The sequence below is a fragment of the Corvus kubaryi genome, unplaced genomic scaffold (assembly GCF_017639235.1).
Source record: "Corvus kubaryi isolate FWS band 111438036 unplaced genomic scaffold, C.kubaryi_AGA036_p1.0 37260, whole genome shotgun sequence".
Taxonomy (NCBI): Eukaryota; Metazoa; Chordata; class Aves; order Passeriformes; family Corvidae; genus Corvus; species Corvus kubaryi.
Genome location: NW_024581077.1, coordinates 821,821 through 844,971, shown reverse-complemented (window position 1 = coordinate 844,971; position 23,151 = coordinate 821,821). Strand labels below are relative to the sequence as shown.

The 23,151-nt window shown below is 39.0% G+C and overlaps 1 long non-coding RNA gene across 1 annotated transcript in view; it reads right to left on the bottom strand.

The window, feature by feature from the left end:
* The window catches only part of LOC121662642, a 436,327-nt gene that overhangs the window by 228,000 nt on the left and 185,176 nt on the right, over positions 1–23,151 (bottom strand). The window contains exon 2 of the long non-coding RNA XR_006015360.1: positions 6,449–6,455. This is a non-coding gene — a long non-coding RNA (uncharacterized LOC121662642). The remainder of the gene's footprint in view (positions 1–6,448; positions 6,456–23,151) is intronic.

The following is a 23,151-nucleotide window of genomic DNA, read 5'->3' as shown; positions in this document are numbered from 1 at the left end:
AGAACTTCCATTAAATGATTGAGAGTAGACAATGTGAGTATTGTGTCACATCATGTACATGAAGGCATGTGAGATTTGATTGCATTGGAAATCCTGACAAAGCAAGAACTGTGGCAACAGCCATTTGTAATTAATTGACAGGCATTTCTCTGTCCATGGTCGCAATGTTACTGACAAGGAGATGCATTCTGCTCACTGCCTACACACTGTAGAAGATTTATCAGAGTATGGATCATATCCCAAAGCACAGCACTAACAGGCTCTAAAACATCCTGATGTCTTATTAATAAGCTAATTGAATTTCACTGTAGCTCTCTCAATATTAACGCATTTATGCTTGTCAGTGACTGATAGACAGAGATGAATATGGAGATATTTTAATAGCTTCTTACACAAACAGATTAACATCTATATATAGATTATCATAAAAGAAGAAAAATTATTTTGGGAGTGCAACTCAAATTAAGAGGAAGTTGATATGGTAACCACTGCAATCAAAGTTTGTTTTTCTTGATGTCAGGGGAAAAATGTAGGTTGACTTCAAGAGGACTGGAATCATAAGCTACAATTTATGGCAGCAATTAGCCTAAAAGTATTCTTACTAGGAGACTGTATCACTGTCTTTGGCAGCTGAACGTCTCCAAAAAGAGAAAGGAGTTCTGACTGGTAGAGATATGTAATAACCTGATGACAGTAGGCTTTCTTCTTTCTGCTATTTTTGTGGTGAGTTTGTAGATGCTCATGGCAATTTTAAGCATCTAGTTGGATGTCCTCCACTGTACAAGCTGTCAGATATTTCTGTGGGATTTCTGCTTGGACGCCATAAAATTGTGACTGAGCCAAACACAAACTTTGATTGCTCCAGGAATGCAGTGTGAAACACCAGAGCAAAACCAAGATGGCAAAACAGACCACTAGAAAACCGTCTCTTGTGTTGGTGAGCGATGGACTGCAGCCAAATTGTGAGCACTCATGTGTGTCCCCCAGCCAAATAATAACTACTTTTATCTCTTCCCTGCAAGAATTGCACCAAGATACCAAAATAGCTTTCACCAGGCTACTTCCCAGGTGACTGCAGAGAACACTAATACCAAGTTACCAATTACTTTATTGTCCAAGTGATCCAAGACACTTGAGAAACCTTTTACCTGCACAGAGCATGTCTACACAGTGTAATGCAGGAAATAGCTCAAGCTCCTGAGCCAGAAGCAATACAGGCATGAGAGAACAGGTCACAGAAAGCAGCAGGTAATCTCCTACAGAGGTTTTTAAAAACTGCACATTACCTCAAGATGACCCCTGTTTCCCTCCTGACTTCCTCATGTAATGGATGCAGGAGTATAACATGAGAAGTAAAGCCTGAGTTTGTAAAACATTTTTAGAGAGACTTTGCCATCCATGCGCAGAGGTAACAGGTCTCTGGAACTGAGCACTTCACTCACTTTTCCCCCTCTTTCTTCCTGTTTCTCTACAAAGCTGATGAACAAACTGTGAGCCCTCCAGTGGCCAAAATAATGTATTTCCAACTGTATGTATGATTCCAGTCCACCCTTCAGATGCACAGATGGGCCTTTCCCTGTGCACTATAGCTAAGGCCGTGATCAGAGCTAGCAGCTTGACATCCAGAGAACACTAGAGAAATGTAGGAAGGACCCTATTATTCGGAAAACAGATGGAGAGATCAATACAACTGGAGTGTGTAGCAAGAGGTCTCCATTGTATTTTCAGAGTGTGTAAGGAGCAGCCTCTGGGACAGTGTTCCAAGATGAGGAAAAGGGACACTCATCATGTCACCTGCGGGACAACAGAAAAGATCTTGGACAAAAGTCTCTGTTTCTGTAAAGCCCTTCCATGTTTTCCCATCAAAGGCATTGATTATCCAGCATCTGAAATGTGCTCAGTAGCTCAGAGGATGAGTAATAGGCTTTGATATTATCCAGAAGCATTGCCATTGAAATAGGATATTCACAGAAAAAGGCTAGAGAAGGGTGATGATAAATTAGCAGACAACCAAACATATCCACTCTGAGGACTTTACAATCCTGTTCCTCTGTGTGGTTCTCCCTTTACAAAACCCCTTCCCCAAACTCACTCCTGATGCTTGTTCTGTAAGGGTGGGGAGGAGTGAGAAAAAGGGTTTCTTGCACCGTTTTTCCTCCTGCCCCTCAAAGCTCTGGGTTTCTGTTCCCTGTGAAAAGGCACCATTATTCCAGTGCCAGGCTACAGCAGAGCCTGAGCAATAAAGGTGAGGTTTCACAAGTCAGATGTGACACCTCACTGCTGCAGGGGAAGCATTTCGGTCAGTTTGTGGCTGTGTCATCTGGACAGAAGGTGGCTTTGCAATGAATGACCTGCTAACCACAGCACACAGAGGCAGTCACAGCCTCTGGTGAGGAAGCTGCAGGGTTCATTCACAGCAGCACCTCTGCCACGCACTCAAAAAAATTGACGTAAGTACGTTAGAATGAAAACATAGGGTAGTTATTAACACCGCTTCTCAGGGTTAATGGCTTTAAGGTAAAGACAAAACTGTGGAGGCCACAGGTTTAAAGACTCTCTTTTGATTCAGAGGTATTAACTTCCAATCCTTTCAAGGCTGTACTTTAATTACAGTTTCCATAGTCCTGACTAGTTTTTTTTTTCCCATCAATGCAATTATTGAGTAATTCAGACTATTCTTCTAAAGCAAAAACCAATTATTCCTGATTTGAAAAATCTGTGGGTTTTTTTAAAGTGAAAAATTAAAAATACAATGAATAGGTACTATATCTAAAGGCATAATACCTATTTTTTTAAGCCTCATGACAAATTGAGCTAGCCATTTAATATAGCAGCTCACACTTAGAAATAATTAAAGCTGACAGCATTTCTAGCACTACATTAGAGTATCTGTGGACTTATAAACCATCTCTGGGTTACACCAGGTGAGAACAGTGTCAAAGTTATCTCTACCATTTTTCTGTTAAAGAGCTTAAAATGTCTCCATAGTCAAGGAAAGAAACTAGAAGTCAGTATTTGGGGTTCTTTGTCTCCGTTAATGATTTTCCAAGTCAGGTAAGACCAGGCGCTTCATTATCTTGCCTTTCCTTGAAACGGGCCAAGGATGGCACAGCTGTGTTCCAAGGAGCTCTGAAGATGAGGTCCACCAAGCTCAGCAGAGTAATTGCATTCCTCTGATTGAGGAAAAGAAAGATGCAAACATTCAGAAAGGTCATTCCATTGCCTCTTCTTTCTATAACCACACAGGAGGTGGGACCATGTGTCTTTTGTGGCAATAAACATTTGTTTCCTTCTAAGCCAGAGACCCCTTCCAGCACGTGCACAACCCAATTCACGGGAGTTGTACACACCAACTACATCTACACTGCAGACTAAGCCCAGAGCTATCAAGCTCCCACATCTGAGAGACCTGTACCACTACCCCAGATTTGTCAGGTACTTCTTGCCAGGCCTGTGCTGGTGTGGATGTGCCCTGAGTCACACCAGGGCAAGTCATGCCTGTCTCTGTGTGCAAAAGCAGATTGTAGCACAGACCCTGTCTCGGGTGCTTGCAGACAAAACAGAAGGCAGGGGAACAAATGAACCCAGATGTTCTCAGCTGCTGTGAAGTGTGCAAAGAAATGAACCTTGGCAAAAGATTTAGTAAGAGAGTGTCATGCAATCTTCTATTTTTCAGATACATCCTTAACTTAAAAATCTTGATGGTGTTTAACAATTCCTTAGTATATCCTGTTAGCAGGTATAACAGAGACCTAAAATACCACTATAATCCTAACAGTATTTTAAATTTAATTTCTTCCCATTCAGCTACTCAAGCTACTCTGACCAATTTTGATTGAGCTCTCAAGCTGTGTCTGAAAAAGGAGAATATCAGAGCATGGAAACTTCACTTTTGTGGACAACTTATCAGAATTGTCCCTGCAGATTGTGTTATCTCTGTCATTATATTTTGCATCACTGGAAATTCTTTGCCCAGATCAAAGCATTTCAAGATTTTTTCTCCTTTTAGACTACCTCATATGTACAAAGTGTTTACAAATGCATAATACAGCTTATTATTCATCTAATAGTAACATAAAAGGATACATAGTTAAACATGGAAGGAAATATTAAAACTAAATATGGTTTCTAAACAGAAATACAGCAGAATTTCTCAAATACTGAAAGGGAATACTTCAACACTCTGGGAACTTTGTAAAATTTTTTTTCTGATCTCTTCTCACTGAATAAGGTAAATAAAACCTTTTCTTTATGTTATACTATTACAAAACATGGTCCCAATGACTGCTAATGAATCTTCAGCATCTGGGGACAGACAGAAAGGCAGGGCTGTGTTGTTCTTACTAAAGCACAAAAATATTTATGTTTAAAAACTGTATAACACTAAGATGTAATATCAAATTTACTAATTTATATATGGGATTCCTGATTTAACAGTGGTAAATATGTGTTGCATAACACAATAAATATATGCTACACTTTTCAAAATGTGTAGTAATTACATTATACAGTGCAACCACATACTAATGTGATTCCATTACTGGTCCCTATAATACACTCACCATCAGACACTTCCTATTTTCCAGAGAGGAATACATGAGTTGAAGCCAGCTCAAGGCCATTGCTCTCTTCAAAATTGTTTTGCTTTAGCTCAGCTTTTATATTTACTCTCCCTGTGCTGGTCTGGCTGACTCAGAGAGATGTAACTGATCTAATGACCACAGAGAGAAATATTTACACCCTCAGTTGATCTGCTCAGCTGTTGATAGTTGTTTGTCTGTAACAAAGGCCACCTTCCCCTCCCCTTTTAGTGGCGAGATAAAACACACATTCTTTGTGACAGCTCTGGTCAATCACACCCTGTGTTATTCCCCGGGCTTCACGGACACATTGCCTTTACCCATCTCCTCTTAGCCATCTTCCATTTTAGAGGTTTACTGGTTAGTCACAAGTATCAGCATAGATATTTTTAAAAGTACAACCCATTTTTGGGAAGCCTGTATGCAGTTATGTTCTTTGCACTCTGAAGACAAGGATAAGATTTTATGCTCATGAGCTTCACTAGTGAATAGCACCAAAAAGGGAAAAGAAGAATATCAAAGGAGGGAAGAGGTTATGGAAGAACCCTTAATGTATTTAATATGGAATTATATTAAATCCAAACAGAATTATTTTATTATTACCGGGTTTCATTGTAGTATTCTCTTGGTAACAGACTAATTTTAATGCAACTGCATATTAGATTTCAGACTAGAAAGAAAATGTAGATTAACTTGAATATATATATTCACCAATAATTGCTACCTAGTGAAGAAAAGAAAAAAAAAAGGATATAATTAAAATAGAATGTAATGAGTTTTATAACTTCAGTGACTTTTGACTGAATATTAAACATTTAATGTCCCTATAGGGACTGAATGAGAAATGACTTTGTGTTACACTATTTCCTAGCCCTTGAAGATTTAAGTCAAATGAAAACTGTCAATCACTTTCCATACAGTGCTCCAAAAAGTCAGCTGGGAGTACTGCATCTTCCTCTTGACCTGTCTTGATTCTCAAAGTTGGGAGCAGTGCTATGTTTATAGCACCTACAGCTTGAACTGCTACTTAAAGTAGCATTTTAACTGATTGAAGAAAGAGTGGTTGGGACAATTGTCCTGGGTGGAATCCATATGTGTGTGATCCTCTGTCTTGCATCTGCCCTCCCTTCTGTCTTTCCAGCTGCCCCTTGTAAGCAACCTAAAGTCCTGATATACTTTTGTTTCACTCTACTAACTCCAAGTTTCATTTTTTACAGGGTGTTTAAATGATTTTTTGTTTTGCTTTTCCCAGACGAAAGGAGTGTGATGCGATAACAGCTATCCAGAAGGACAAAAGGGAATGAATTTCCAACAAGGTTTGTCCTGCTGTTGCTACGTAGTGCCCTTTTCCCAGCTCTCAGCAAGGACACAGGCTTCTCACCTTAGCATATTTCACTGCAGGCGTGGTGGATGTCACCATCCAGGAGTACCTTGTACTTCACAGCAGATTATCACCAATTTAGGGGGTTACTGGGTATCCTCCAGAGGATATCAGAAGCATCATGCAACCAGAAGACAAGCACCCACGTGGCATTGCTCCTGTACAGTGACAGACAGTCCCATGCCCTGCAAGCGTGCAGGGCTTTGATTGATCCAGGAGCACCTTTGCTATGTCCCGGCTGGTACATGTAATGGCAGTAGCTGCTCTCAGACTCAATGCTTCAGTAAGAAACCCACAGTAGCTTTTTATTCTCTGTGAGGTCAGTTTGACTGATCCTTGTGATTTTAGATAGAACTGGTCAGATGCAAAGGAAACACTGACATTTGAAAAAAGCCATAAACAAAACAGCACGAATCAGGAACATTCCTGAGTATACTTACATGGTTTTAAGGGAAAGAAAACAAATTAAAATTCAAATTCTCATCACCTTCCCTCTCCTCTCATTAATAAATACAACTTAAGAAAGAAAAAAAAAAAATTAAGGATATGTTTAGATGCTTAGTCCCAGAATCTTTTCTGTATTTTACACAGAGGAAGCAAAGAGCAGATTGAAATTATTAAAAGGAATAGAGAAAAGTAAAACACACAAGGCTCTTTCCACACAACCTCATCAAACACAGGGAAAAGGGAGACAGGTATCTATCTACTCTATTAGTGCACATTGCAGCATGACTAAGTAGAGGAGCACGGCTTGCAGAATGGAATCTAGGCAAATTGCCCAACAGATGGTACAACCTATTAGTGAAGAAACTTTCTAAAGGATGATAAGCTACCACAGGAAATACAGGCATTCTTACATTGCAAAGCAGGTACTCTGTAGGGAGGTAGGACTCCCTGAAATAAGAGTCCAATTTTAATTCTCAAATGCACCTCAAATTATAAGAAATGCCAAGCTCTGCTCCAGAAGTGCAAAGGGCTCTCCAAGGTTTGGTGCCTAGGGTTTTAGGCATATTTTGAGGTGAAATAGATGTAAGACAACATACCTCTGATCTAAGTGACTAGGGAAAAGACTGGTAAGGATTTTTTGTTCTTGTGGTTTTTTTGTTTTCCTCAGAAGGGATAAAAAGAGACAAATATGCTTTTCTTTCTTATGAAAAGAAGACAATATACATTTAAGTTCTGGATAGGTTTCTCTGTTGTAAACCCTGTTAGCCAGAGAAATTCCATGGTGATTAATAAATCTGTGTTGGTTTCTGCCAGCTGAAATCCTTTTCCACTCAAAAATGAATTAAAAAAAAAAAGAAAGAAAGAAAAATTTTGCTTATTCAGTATTGTTTTTCTTGCCATAAAAGTGTCTGGCTTATACTTACAACAGACATCAGAATGTCGGCCTCTAATTAGCTTCATTCATTTCATACAGTAACTATAGGTACAAAAAAAATCTTAGCAGGAGTCTCCTCCCTTCTTTCTCTCCTCTAATCATTGTGTGTAAGGCATAGCTGAGACTTTGAATTCATTAGGCCCAAAAAAAGCATCACTTCTTTGTGAAAATGAATATTTTCACTTTAAAATGAGTGAAAGATCTGCCAGCCCTGAGTGCACTAGTGCTGTAGCCAGCCAAACCTAACAATGCACAAACAAAAGTACCAAATACAAGAAATACAGCTCCAGTCACAATGTAATATTATAATATAAGCAATAGCAGTCTGGCACAAAGTCTTTTATTGCTGTTGGCAAAGAGTTTTTTAAGTATGTGTGCTTGTTCATCCAAACAAAAAACAAAAATGCAGTGCATGAGAAATCATAGTTGCTTCATCTTTTTTCTCTGGTTATAGACTCAGAGATCAAAAGATTGCTCATTCTATTCTCAAACCTTTTCCTTAGGAATGCAGTCATTAGTCACCTGACTATTCCCACTGAAGCAAATTCTGTTCCGAGAAACATCCAAGTAGGTTAAAGCAGAAATAAGTTTTAAAAGTCTCTGTATCCCAGTTTTCTTCCACTGACTTCAGTGTTGCCTCTTACGAGCTTGACCTATGATTTGTACGTGTTTAATTTAAAGCGTGATCTATGTATATAAAAACCATGCATATATATAAAAATTCTGATTTTATATGTGTTTATGTAATATGTGTGTAATGAATGTCTGCCAGCAGCTTGCATTAACCATCATGAATGGCTCTGGTTCTCCTGTCACTCACTGGAGTTTGCAGCAGTTGTTCCATCAGGCCTGATGCTCATCTAAAGTGCCTCATCTGAGAGCTATTAAGCATCTCCAGATGAAACTCTACCCTTTGCTTTCAGTGAGCATGAGCATCAGCAGAGGTGAGGACAGAGAGGAAAAAATCCCCAAATTGTTATACGTGGACTGAACGAAATGTTCCTCCAGTTCCTTTGCCATCTTAGGCAATAGTGGTATTTAGTTTCTTGCCTGAGATGCACCTGGATTTCTCTCAAGAGCAAATGTGTTTTGTCCTGTGGGTAAATTCCAGCAGCAATTTATATATGCATATATATCCTGCTTTAACCATCAGAGCATCAGAAAGAAGCTGAGAAACATAACAATTTACACTGGATTTTTGCTACCATTTAACTGACAATAATTCATTCTAAGATATCATAATGGTATGTCATTTAGCCCAGTAAATATCATACTCTTAATCCAAGCCATAGAAATCTACAAAGAAACTTCCACTAAACTCACAAGTTGTGCATATGTCATCCTATCCAACTAAAAAGAAACAACTTTGCAATCATGCTCAGATATGATTTGCTGTAAAAAATTGAGTCCCTGGCCTTTCAGTACATAGATTTAAGGATACAGTTATCATCTCATTAGACTGAGTTGATAGCTTGAAGTTATCATTAGAAAAACTAAACCAAGCCTTTTTTAACCCTACAATCAAGTTGGTAATTCTGGCAGCATTTAACCTGTTGGAATGTATGTTGTGCCATGCTGTCTCCATCCCAGGGACTGCACCACCTTTCCCTACCTGCTCTCATATTTAGATTTCCAGTTTCCAAGGCCCAGCTGCATATGGAATAGAATGGGATGCATGCTGGGTCTCATCTCAACAAAAGGTGGAGATTCATTGGCCACATGTTGCTGAACCACCTTTAGGTATAACTTGTTTTAAGAGCAAGATTAGCAAATCAAGTAAGATTTGCTGTCTTTGGTCACATTCAGTGATTCTTTTGGTGCAGTTAAACCTTTCAAGGAACCATGCCCCATGCAGGACACATGGCCCAATGCGAGTCTTCATTACAGCTCATCTGCAGGATGTCAGGGTTAAGAATTGTCCCTGCCCTTATCTGAGGACAGTCAAAGTAATGTACGAGACCATCACTGAAGAGTTCGCTACAAATTCAGACAGTAAAGAAGGCTGGCCTTAATGCTTGCTTGAGCAAAGCACAAATTCTGCTTCCGTTCCTTCCTTCTTTTCACAGCCTCTCAGCATCGGTCTCTGAGATTTGCCAGACAAATGCCACAGCTCCTCTCTTCCCATTCTGCAAGGCTCAAAAAGAACTTTACACATGCCATGCAGACTAGCTGCTAGAGAGAATGGCAAATAAATACCATAAATAAAGAACAAATTCAATAAAAAACACACCCAAAAATCCCCTGTAAAAAACCAAAGAAAAAAGAATTAAGAACTAAGTCTGCGGAATTAAGAACAGACTGGATCACTCTTGTGAAAGCAGTTTGAGAGACATCCAAAGGGAAGTTAATTCAGGATTGTGGCTGATGTTTCATGTCAGTTCTGACAGTAACAATTGTTCCTGTACGTTTTGACAGCTGAAGATGAGTGGCTAAAAAGGAGACATTTTCTAGTCTCAGTTCAGAAAGCACTGTTACTTCAGTCAGGTGAAACAAGTGACTAGGAATTAATTAAATAATTTCAAAATGTCAGCTATATCAAGTATTCAACACATTTATTCCTTTTTTTTTTTTTAATTCCTAGACCTTCTATTCAAAGATGATCTTTGCAAACCATTTCACCAGGTCATAATCCACTTTTGCTTGATTTGACAAATTGATGAGTGAACATTACAGAGCAGGAGTTATACAAGCTAATGAACATGTTTGAAGGAGTATTTTTTAATTGACTTGGACAAAGAACAGAAATATATAAGTCAATCTGCAGGAATTTTCCTTCACAGACTTCTACATGAACAAGCTGGTAAACGCCTTTATTATGATTCCTGATTTGTTTTACACTAGTCTTCAAACACAGGAAAGACTAATCCAGACACTCAAAGGAAGATGCAATATCTGTTTCCAAATCTCAGTCAGATCCATTCATCTGTGTTCTTCAAGCTTTTGGTGGGGTTTTTTTGACAAATATCCTCCCACTTCTGTGGCCAAAGTACTGTTTGTAAAACACATTAATCATGTATAGAAAATGGACATCAGCCTTGAGACATAAAACCACGGTTTTGCCTTTTATGGTCCTTAAAGACTCATGGCAGCTTCTTTAAGATATGACAGAAGCCCAAGGCCTCTCTGCTTGCTGTCAGTAAAGAAGAACAGCTTGGTGATGAAGGAACAACTGTGGCTGATAACTCATTAATTTTGAGCTGAATAATTGCATTCTGTTTCCATAAAATATACTGTCCTTCTAGTTATATTCCCCTTTATACATTGTTCTCTTCTGTGACAATGCTGCCAAATATCATAGGAACAGGTTGCCCAATTGCACTGTCATTAGCTGTGTTAGATTTTCTGAGCTCAGTTTTGAAGACGCTATTTGGAGTAGAGGTGGGGAAAAAAGATATTTTTCAGCACAACGCATCACACAGATAAGCAAGCAGAACAAGAAGTTTAAACAGTGCTGACACTATGCATAGTCCTCTAAGTTCAGCCCAAAAATAAATGTATTGCCTCTGAGGACACACCACTTCTTAACAATTTTCTCTTACATCAAGAAAATGGTGATTCAGCCTGTGACCATGCTTTACCTCATGAATTTTTGGTTCATTGTGTATGGCCTACCTCAATACATTGCATAGCATGATTCAAATATCTGTGTGCCATGACCATGCCTAAATTTACATGGTTGTCACACTACAGCTCACCTCTGGCCACACTCCTACAATTTTTATGCAGAAACATGGGAGTGAGATGATGGTTATGATAAGTCTGACTTAACTTAGACTTGTCTTAACTGAGATGGTTAAGAAAGGTCTGAGTTTTTGCCTTACAGAAGAGAGAGAGTGGATGGTGCACGTGCTCTTCCACAGGGAGCAGCAAGTTCTCTGTACTCTGATGGCAAAGGTATTTCCCGGGCACTCTGAGGTGGTGGTTTCCTCCATCTCTCACTCCCAGAGACTGGGGTAGGGAATTTACACCCACTTAATCACCTCTGTTTGCCAAAATATCTCTGAGACTACTGGGAGTGGCGCAAAACGTTTTGGGATGCTTCATCCTCTGTTTGCAGCAGGTGACCTGCATCTCATTCTCTACGCTGTTTAACAGCTGAGCAACGTGGGGTTTTCTAGGGTTTGGGTGCAGCGTGGTTCTGGGCAACAAAAAATCATTGAAAGTTTAATACAGGTGAAGCCACTGTGATGTGGGTTAAAAGAAGCAACCCAAAAGATCAGCGAGTACCGCTGCAGAGAGGAGCCAGGCAACTCTAAGGAAGGAGATTTGTGGGTGATCTGCTCCAATTTTTCCCAGAGTTTTAAAAATATTTTCTGCTATTAAAGTGAAATAATCCAAATATGAAGCAAAAATAGCTCATATTTTTCTGGAGACGTTTCCAAGAAGTTTATTTGTAGTTGCACTTGTTATGACAGGTATTTATTTTCTGCTTCTACTTAGAGGAGTAAGAGATGAATGAATTTTTATAACTTTAGAAATGAATAAACATATACAGGAATTTTTTGTTAAGTTCTGTCACAAATATTTGTTCTCATAGCTGCATTGTTGAAGAGCCATTGTCTCACACCCGTGAGGTGAAGAGTTCAAGCGGCTCTAGAAGTCATTAATAACGATTGTAGCACATGTATGGTGGGAGACATATATGCATGTACAAGCAGAAGACTGGTTTTGGATTGAAGGATTGTTGGAACAAAGGTGTCAAGATAAATAATGTATCCACACAGACATGTGCTGGCACAGATATGTATACAAGCTCAAATACTCTCAAGCTGGTTCCACTAGGCCAATTCAGCCCTTCCTGTGCTGAATTGCAGATGGGTTTGGGGTGTTTCAGCCTGGAGGAATTCCAGAGGAGAGGGGCTTGTGAAAAAAACTACAGTAAATATTTAAGGATTATTTAACAGTGCAAAGAGTTTGTAACAATTTCTTAGTACTAACTTTGGATCTGCTACCCAGCTCTCTTTTTAATGCAGAAGTGAGACATGAAATATGATTGCTACAAAACATATGAATTTTAAATAAATTGGAAAATTAACAGCTCATTTAATGTATAGAAATACTAAAAGAAATGGTCTTACATCTCTGGGAGTGTATCAATGGCCAATCTTATTGCCTTGTACAGACGACACAACTTCATATTAAGGATCTGTCCTCTCTGCTTGGTGTTTTATCGTTGGAGAACAGCCCTGCAGGGAATTAAAACAAAGAATCACTTGGCCTGGGCACACAGAAAGATGTTTTCTTAAGAACTCTGAAAAGCGGGGGCAGATAAACTGCCTCTGTTACCATTGCACCCACTATTCAGTGTGAATTACTGGCTCTCCTATAACCTGGGTATCTAAAGGCCTGCAGGAGGGTTAACTATCTACTGTAGCACTGAGAGTGGGTTGAGCCGTGTAGGAAATAAAAGCAAATTTATAAAATTACATTTAATCATTATCAGCTATTCTTCAGTGCATGAATGAATAAATGCTCCTGGGTTAGATCTAGTCAGGAAATCACATCATCATGTTATTCACAGGACTTTGAAAACATGAATATCTCTCATCAGTGATCCTAATTATTCCTACAGGAGCTAAAGTTCAGTTACTAAGTAGAATGGGTTGATAAGAGAAGCATTATTTTCTGGCAGAACACAATTTAGCAACCAGCAGATATTGGACAACTGCTTACACTCCACTGGAATGTTCTGGTATGAATTAAATCTATTTCTTAAGATTAATAATGGGAATCTTTAATTTCTATGATGGGTTTAATTCTGAAACTTGCCAAAGTGTTTTACATATTATTCTACTGGATTTAGAAATAAGCACTGTGGTTCAACGACTTCTTTTTTTTTTTTTTTTTTTTTTTTTTTTTTTTTTTTTTTTGCTGTGGCCACCAGATAAGTCCTTATCTTAAGGACTTAATAAATAAACCAGTGGCATATCTGCAAACTCCTCAGAAAGTCTCTTACATCAACATTTTCCACTAGCAGAGGACAAGAAATTTTAAAAATTGTCTTACATTGAAGTTACAAGGAGTATATATTTAAAGCTGGAATATAACTGTGTCTTTATATGAAATTAACCAAAGGACTTTTCCAGCCACAAAGAGTTTTGGGTGCCAAACCACCATTGTCCTTATGAGGAAACACCACATCTTCTTAATACCGTGTCTTGGCCTCAGCTTTCTATTAACTTGGTTTCTAGAATCAGTTCTTATCTCAGTTAAGTAAGCAAATATCATTTATTCCTTGGCTATTTCTCATAAGAAGATTAGGTGGTTGAGGCACTGAAATCCATAGCTGTTCTGCAATGCTAGTTTTTGAAATCAAGCCTGAGGTGATTTCATTATTAAGGGTTTTGTCCCGTGAAAATGGTTAAGATGACTGTTAAACATTGAAAACAGAAATTATTATTGTAATACCTTACATGGATTTTTTTTTAAGTTTTATATATACATATAGATGCTCCTTCTAAAATCTTCTACATATCCAAAGATCATGGGACTGATCCCAAAAAGCATGTAGAAACCTCAGGCAAAATTCAGACACATTCAGGAAGAAATGAAAGAAATCTCCAACTATACTGCTGAAGAACCTCAGAAGTGAAAATTTTCTGTAGGGTCATAAAATCAAATCCTTAGGTGCCCCTCAAAATTTGCTCTGTTTCATGAACTGGCCACCAAGGCACTTCAGGCCATCTGGAACACAAAAACCCAGAAATCTTTGGTTCAAAGTCCATTTGTCAGGTAAATGTATTGGTCATGATCAGAGCATATCCAATCTCTTGAGCTGCTTTCAAGTTTAAATGATGGTGAAACTACTGGTTTCAGAAATGAGACTAGTAGATTCTAAGACCTGTCAGCATGAAAAAGTTTGGAAATACCAACCTGATCATCAAGGAGAAAACCGCAGTCATGGTGGTATGGGGTTTCTGAGTAAATATCTTTGTCTTGTTAGGGTTCTTCCTGAAGGCAGCAATGGAAAATTTGGGGATCCATCTAGCCAGACACAAGAGATACCTGAGCTCTAATCTAGTTGTTGAGTTGCTCAGCTGAGAAAGAGGTCCTCCTGCTCCTTTGTCTCACTTTGCTTTACATCAGTACCGTAATCAACATGTGACAGTTGGAAAATGTGGAAATCTAAGTCTTCTAAGGGAAAGCAGCTGGATTATGCAAACTATGAGAAGGATACACAAGGGTAAGTTTTGGGGTTTTTTCTCACATGGACATTTTCCTGCTCTTGTTCTTAAAGAAATTAGCATTCCTTTTTAAATCTAGGATCTCTTCAGTCGGCTGGGTGTTTCTCTCACAGGGTCTTCCAGTTAAAACAGTCAGCTGGAATACTGCTGACTTTAGGTTTTGTCACAGCTGCCAAGACAAGTACTCTGAAGCACTAATTCTGTTCAGTTCAGCTCAACTTGTTGCAGTGGTACCCATAATATTAAAACAGAATATTTTCATTAAAATGGATATACAAATTATTTTTAAAATAACATATTTTTAATTCTCTTTATTCCATAGCTAGCATCAAGGAAATAGTCATCCTGTGCTACACTTAAATATCACAAAATTCACTTGTATTTCAGAAAAACATATGGTATTCATGGTCACATATGCATGCATACAAATCTCACAGAAAATACTACTTCTGAAGAGCAAAAATGTTGATGATTCCTCCAAGAGGATGTATGACCTGGATCCCTTCAGGCCAACTTTTTATTATCTCACTGTGGAATAGATAACCTGCAGTTTGAAAAAATTTTTACATGACTCAGGAAAGAAAGAAGCAGATCCCAACAAGAATTTGTGGTAAATTCACTGAAATTGTTTAACACAGTCCCTGAGTATCCTTACTTCCATCTAGTTTTAATTTTCATCTCTGTTCTGATAGCCCTGTAAGCACTCTCCATTTTAGATTAAGTCTTTCCTTCTCATGCTTCTTTCACATGCTACAGCATCATCCCACATTTAACACAGAGAAAAAGTTTATAGTCTTCTCCTATATTTCTTTTTTTTAGCTCCTAGCTTTTATCTACATTAGTAAAACAACAAATTCAGCTCTCTGCACAAATCCAAAAAATTAACCACATTTCTTACCTTTCCCTAACATGGTTGGTGGCTCCTTTCCTTCCCAATAACGCAATTGTTTTTCCAAGCTGTGAGCTGTACCATCTCCCTCAACAACTATTACAATGTGTACTTGGTCCTCTAAAGAGTAAAACTTACTCTCCATCTCTGCCCATAATTCCTTGTTGCAGGCAATTCCCTTGCTACACAGTATAGCACACAGTCTTTAACGTGGCACAGGCCAGAGCCTTCCATAAATAAAATTAAATAAATCTTTCCTATTAAATGTCCAGTCAGGGAAAATTATTTGAGAACATTGGCCATTAAAATAAAGAGAAGCTTTAGTGTGGTTTGGAGATTTTTTGTAACAGATGTGCTGTTATTCCTCGTTTCAAAAACTTTAGATATTTTACGAGGATCTATTGCTCATTTTTTTGGAAAGAAGAGGAAGAGCATTAGATATTGGAGAAAGCTTAAAATAAGATGAAAACTCTGGTTTCAGAAAGATCTTATAATCCAATTTACTATAACCTTGTACAGCAACTGCAGAAGAGCTATTGTTGGACTCGGTTCAGTGTTTTGCTCATCTCCCAAGGTTAGCACATAAAAACAAAAGCACTCTGGAGGCAAGAGTGTTGGTAGGTATTAATCAGTGTCATGCCTTGGGCCAGTGGCAAATGTGGCCATGTCTCCTCAGCATTACCCCTGAAGATGTGGTCTTTGGGTCTGTGACTGTCCTGAACTGGCAGACAAAGCAAACACTGTGAGGACTGAGTTGTGGGATAGATTTAGGATTCTCTGTAGAGAATGGGAATTTTTTTCTACTTTTTGCAAGCTGAGAAATATTGCTGCATATTTTCTAATTTTTTTCCATCTGTCACCATACTGAAAGCAGTTTGCTAGGGACTGGTTCTGATTCTATGCAGCCCTGTGAATTCAAAATCATTTAATAGATATTTGAACCGGAGATGGAGTGTCTATGCTAATGTGTGCCAAAATGCCACTTTCTACACTGAACAGCACCAATACTCCTGCATAACAATGCCATACTTCTGATGGCTGTGACAGCTCAGATGAGTCCCTGATGAGATAGTTTCTACTTGTTCTGGAGAGCAGGCTAGCCCAGGAGACCTTGTGAGAGCCAATATGCAAGCAACTGCTTGGACCACTGCTGGCATGGACAGTACTAAATTGCCATGCCAGATGACAGTCTGCATCTGCTTTTTCTGTGAAACATCAGCTCTGATTGAGATAGGAACTCATCAAGAGGTAAAATTTCTATCCGCAACATGCCTTTTGATGTTCCCATGGAGGCAGAAATTCAGAACTGATAACGAATCTGAATTCACACAAGCTCACTTCTGAGGAGCTGAAGGAATTAGCAGTGAAGGACACCATCCTCCCCAAGCCTGTCCTATCTCCCATCACAGCTCTTATTTAGTACTGGATGACTAGCTCACACAAAGTCATATTTAGGAGAAGAAAGCCATAATTGTTGTCAAAAGGGAATTTCCTATAAGCCAGTATGGACCCTTGATCCCCAAGGAGCTGCGTCTGCTGGATCCCAGTGTCGTTACTGGAAAATCTGGATGACAGATCTGATGAAGATCAAGAGTGGTGGTCCGAGGGAAAAGGAATGCAAATAAAGACAATCTGGGACTCTACAGCAACAGGAAAGAAAGTAGCTTGCTGGTCATGACGACTGCAGCTGGAAGCCAAAGAGAGAACTAGGGGTGAAGTTTTGTATGTATCTTTATAACAGCATTCAGAATAATGGCTAACACAATCAGCACCATAATCTCCTTCATTGCTTCAGCCAGAGGTTGGAATTTGTGTGTACATGCTGAACATACATGGAAACAGGCAGGAAAAATAAACATAAATTAATAACTACATGATGCAATATACATGACAAAGTACTAGGAGGCTCATTAATAATGGAACATGTGCAAAAATAAACTATAGCAGAATCCAAATAAAATGAATCTGGAGTGGTCTTGCAATGTAATATTAACTGATGTGATTAAACAAACATGTGACAAAGTAATAGTAAACACGTGCGTTCAGCTACTGTGGAATTCAGGACTGGCCTTTCAGGCCAAGAAATCACAATTTTACATAATTACCTTCTTAGAAGAAGCTAATGCCAAGTTACTGCTAAAACATTTTCTTAAGTATCTAAATACTTAATAGTATGGAATAGCTGGTGTTTGCAAACCACTGTGAAAAAAAAAGCTTCTTTTCCTTTGTCAGTGATGCAGATCAACAATTTTTTCTTGTTAAGTCTAAAGACATTTTTCACTGTCAGAAAAACAAGACGTCTAGATGCAAGTGCCTCTAAAATGTACATGGTGCATATGTATGAACTGTAAGATTGAAAAGAACAAGAGAAAACACATAACCTAGACCTTAAAAGATAACTTTTACTATTTTTACAACAAATGAGCAAACTTACTGGAACCTGCTCAAATATACTATCTTTTGAAAATTCATACAGACACACACTGGAATGCCTGCATAATAAATCCATGGCTCAGCCTGTGTCACACAGGATTCACCTTCCCCTAACTGCCTCCGGAAGTTGCAGTTCCACACTGGGCACACATGCACCTCCTGCAATTCTCACCTCTCACATCTCCTAACCATCAAAGGCCACCTAACAGAAATATTTACATTTTTCAAGGCCTTATGCACTGTGGATGATATTTGGAAAGTCCTCACAATCCCAAGACATCATTGCTCCTGCCACAGAGCTGCTCCTCCGCTGTGTCAACCCAAATCTGCTCAGTTTGTGCTACGGGAGGTGACACACTTATCAGCAAAGACTGCTGTCATCACACATCCTCCATTGCAACTCACTGCAACGAGGCCTCTTGTAGGGTCAAATATGGGGCACACGCTTCCCTTTTTGTGCTGCTGCTGTCTTTTATGGGAATCTGGAGAAATCGTAATATTAACTTCAAAAAAATAAAATACTGTATTTCTCCACACTCCTCGTGACATTTGGTGTCCACATGCTCCCTGCTGAGCTCCCAGGTATGAATTCACACCTCATCGACATCTCTTCCATATCATCATGAAATTAGGTGCATGCTGATACCCTCATCCCCTCAACCACATGCCTGCTGGTGCATCAACAAAGCCTCCTGTTATTTCAGGAATTTACAGCCTGTCAACAAAGTTTTTAGGGTTAAAAGTTCAAAGATCTGGGACAGAAGATGGCAGCTGAGAGCACCATGGATTTCTATGCACAAATGTTGATGGATACAGTTCAATAAAAATGATAGTGCATTTTTACACAGAATTCACTGTAAAACGATCAACCATTTAACTGTGATAAAGTTCATCTCCAGGTATAAATTAATATCTACATAAGTGTTTGAAAGTCTTTTTTAAATTTCATTGCAAACATCTGCACAGGAAATACAAGCTGTATCTGGCTTACAGTTCAAGGGACATGCTATTGCTAAGCAATGCACTCAAGCTGAATTTAAGATTATTATATTTTATTAAATCAAGAACATTTAGGTAGGCTATAAAGTTTACAAATAGTCTTCTAACCTAGACACCAATTTTTTTTAATTTTTTTTTTTACTTTTAATCATATCTTTTAGAAACTTCTTAGATTGAACACGTCTCACACGTAAACATGAGTGTTATATACAAGCACAAGGAAAGACTGACAGATGGAGAAAGTTTATTCTGTAGCTGAATTACTTGATTGGCTGCCACAGGGACAAGGAGACAGGTATGGTCTGTTGGATCCATATTGCCTTGTAAACTAAGCACACGCTGACTACTTAGTACAAGAAATTAGCATTGGTGTGGCCCATGACTTTCAGAATATGATAATTAGATGGATTTTAAGGCCAGGGCAATGTTTTGACCTAAATTGGCCAAATTTAATGCACACATTAAATGGCCATCTACTGGCCATTTAATGTGTGCATTAAATTGTGTTCTTAGTTCTGCTTTTAGAAATTGTTACCATTCCTTTAAAAAAAAAAAAAAAAGCAAGAAAGCAGGAAAGCAAAAAAGTTGTATGATATAAATTATTGAAATAATTCCTAAGAGCCAGTTAATGTAAAAATCCATTATCTAAACAAGCTCACCAAATAGCAATGGAGCATTTTGGCAAGAAACATCTGTAAAATTATCGATTTAACTTTTCTCTCAAATGAACTAGGATATACCTAATAAAATTGCTGATACCTCTTCAGTATAAGATTAAACACAAATGGTGTACCTGAATCGTGTGGAGAGAAAACTGGCATGAAATCACAGATGTAAAACCCTGCAAGGAGGTGTTGAATTTCAGCTAAAACAGTAATAAAATACAATATATATTACTCAGCGGCTTATCAATCATTCACATAAGAAAATAAATAGAATGAGCACTGATTTATGTGGGCAAGAGCTGCAAAGAGTGACACTGGCTTACTACAGTCAAATGTCAGACTAGCACACTCAACATCCACAAGCACTCTGTCCCATGGACTAGATAAAGCCGTGTGGTCACCTGTGCATCATGAGCAGACTTTCTAAATGAGCATCATATGAGTATTGACAATTTCATGATCCGGCCCTGTGTGAGTCGGTATCACAGAATCATAGAACCATTTGGGTTGGAAGGGACCTGCTTCCAACCTCCTGCCATGGTCAGGGACACCATCTACTAGACCAGGCTGCTCAAAGGCCTTGAACTTTTCCAGGGGCCCCAACAGGGCCTCGAACATTTCCAGGGCTGGGGCACCCGCAACTTCTGGACAAGCTGTTCCAGTGCTCCACCACCCTCTCAGTAAAGAATTTCTTCCCAATAACTGAACTAAACCTCCCCTCTTTCAGTTTAAAGCCATTACCCCATGTCCTATCACTACATGACCTTGTAAAAAATCTCTCTCTGGATTTCTTGTAGGCGCCTTTAGGTACTGGAAGGCTGTTTGAAGTTCTCCCTAGAATCTTCTGTTCTCCAGGCTGACCAACCCCAGCTCTCTCAGCCTGTCTTCAATAGGAGACATCATCCAGCCTCCTGGTCGTCTTCGTGGCTAGCTCTGGACCTGCTCCAGCAGGTCCACATCTTTCTTGTGCTGAGGCCTGCAGAGTTGGATGCAGCACTGAGTGGGTCTCACCAGAGAAGAGCAGAGGGGCAGAATCTCCTCCCTCACCCTGCTGGCCATGCTGCTTTGGATGCAGCCCAGGACATGTTTGCCTTTCTGGGCTGTGAGTGCACATTGCTGGGACATGTTGAGCTTCTCATTGATTTTCTCTGGAAACCCATAAAGAGTCTGTCCTGTGCTAGGTGTGAGTATTCACATGTCACTTTGGAAGGCATCCCTTCCCTCCAGTGTGTCCACCACACTACACGGCTTGGTGTCATTGCCAAACTTGCAGAGGATATATTCAATCCCACTGTCCATGCCATCAACAAAGATGTCAAACAGTATGTCTTTGGAGAGAAGATATTACCAATGCAGACAAATGCAAACCTCTCAGTGTCTGATTATGTGAAGTGATAAACACACCCACAATTCCTGCAATGCCTATAGGACTGTGAATATTGTAGCATTTACTCAGGCAAAACACAGAATTTAATGAACAGAACTTATCAGCATGAAAGTCTTACATATATAACATTATGTTGCCAGAAGAGTGTTTGATGTGAATGCTTATAAACAAAATACTCAGGAAAGAAAGCAGGTTTTTTCTTTTGCTTGTGAATTGCCTGTCTTCCTTCCCTCTCTCTTTGTAGTAGGTCTTGTGAGACTGCCCTTCTGCAAGTGAATCCACACGAATTCCTGGCAATTTTTTATACAGGAGAGCTACCATAATTTCATGCCTCTTCAAACACACAGTAAAAGCAATCAAGGGAAAAAGAAATTAATAACTAATTCTGCTATTTATTCTCCTCATTTATTTTATCAGTCATCCCACTGTCACAGTGAATAATAATCAACAGACTTGATACACACACTTAGCACAGGGCAGACATCTTTGCGGCTTTCCAGAGAAAACTGCAAGCCCCAAGCAAATACTGATACTCAAGGAAAGATTGGATTAATCACAGCAGATGTGATGCCAGTGTTAACATTTCTGTTCACTCAGCTATCCAGGCAGGCTAACCATGATGCAAGTTTGCCCAACTAATCATGTCAATACAGGAGGGAAAAAAAGGCTTCAGAGCAGTTTACTACCACAGAAAACTGCTGGTATATGGAAGGTAAAGTAGACAGAGTGTCTACAAAGAGGTATAAAATTACAACAGAAGTATTGTGACAGACTACAGATAATTACTGCTTATAATGTCTGGCTGCAATTATTCAATTCTGTACCATTTCCCATTCAGTAGCTTAGTGCTGGAATTAGGAGGCTAAGATGACTGTTTGGAGGAATTCCATCTCAGTCTCAGTCACTTTGTGGGTTGGTTCAGAATGCCTCAGACAAAACACAAGATCAAAGTAAAACCATTATTTAGTTTTCATTTGAGATCCATTCTTACTGGGCAAAACTGCCCAAGCAATTTCAGCCTTAGAGAATCTTAAAAGCCATAGGGTTTTTTGTTATGTTTTTTGTTTGCTTGTTTTGATTTGTTTGTATGATTACTTGTTTTGTCTTTTTATTAAATCAGTTATGAAAATGATGAATTCAGCAAGGTTAGCTATGACTGTACTGAAATCTTTGTGTTGCGCAGTGCCTGGATGCACATTTAAGCCCCATGCAATTTGTATGAAGCATATGTTTAAGAAAGACAATGGTACTCCTGCATCTCCTGATGGAGCAGCAGACAGTCAGCTCCAGAAGGATCATTTTGTTCAGTGTAACATATAAGAATAACTTCAAGTGGGCAAAGCAGAATGGAATGAAATGTCCCTAACCCTAGAATTACAAAGGTCTATTAAGGCGTCTGCTGCTATCTATTTCTGTAAGTGCCCATAATGTTCTCTTAACTCCTCAGAAAATGAAAATCACTCAACTAGAAGCTCTTTAAAACATCTTTATATATTCATTTGCCTTTGCATCACTATCTAACAACCTTCACAAACCTGGCCCTTAGAAATTTTATTCCTACAGAGGGATATTTTCTTTGCCCATTTTTCTATCATTTTCTGTACAAAGTTCTGAGACACCATTTAGGATATTGACTTAGGCCAGGGACTGTCTGAAGCCAATTTGTTCTCTTTTACAGAGAAAGGGAAAAAGTTATCATTTACTGTGCCTCTGACTGCAGTATTTCCTTGAACCATTCTACTAAAGCACACCTGTCTGTGCCATTAAGAAGCTTGGTTTTCATCAGATGCCAAGGCTCACTGGAAATGAAACACCAAGAAGAAATATGCTCATCTAGTGAAGCTCCAGACATCAGAGAGCTACTTCCTGACAGCTTGGCCACCACCTCCTTGGATCCCTCTTGAAAAGCTGACAAGAAACAAAGACCACCAAGACCAGTAGCCCTTCATTTGTCAGCATTTCTAAGCATGGAGTTGAGACCAGAGGGTTTTTGCATTTCAGAGCATGCCTCATGTACCCCAGCACAACCATCCCATTCTTACAGCAAATTTCAGTGTAGTATATAACATTTCCAATGTAGTCAATTTTTAACATTACCTCTACCTGTCCTACCTCTACCTTTCAGTATACACAAAGCACTTACAGGAAGTTGGTGGAGCCAGTGCACTTAAATACAGAAAATTCAAAAATAGCTGAACTTTGCCAGTTTGTCCTTTCCCTTTCCTCCTGGGAATCAGGTTCTGTACTCTCAA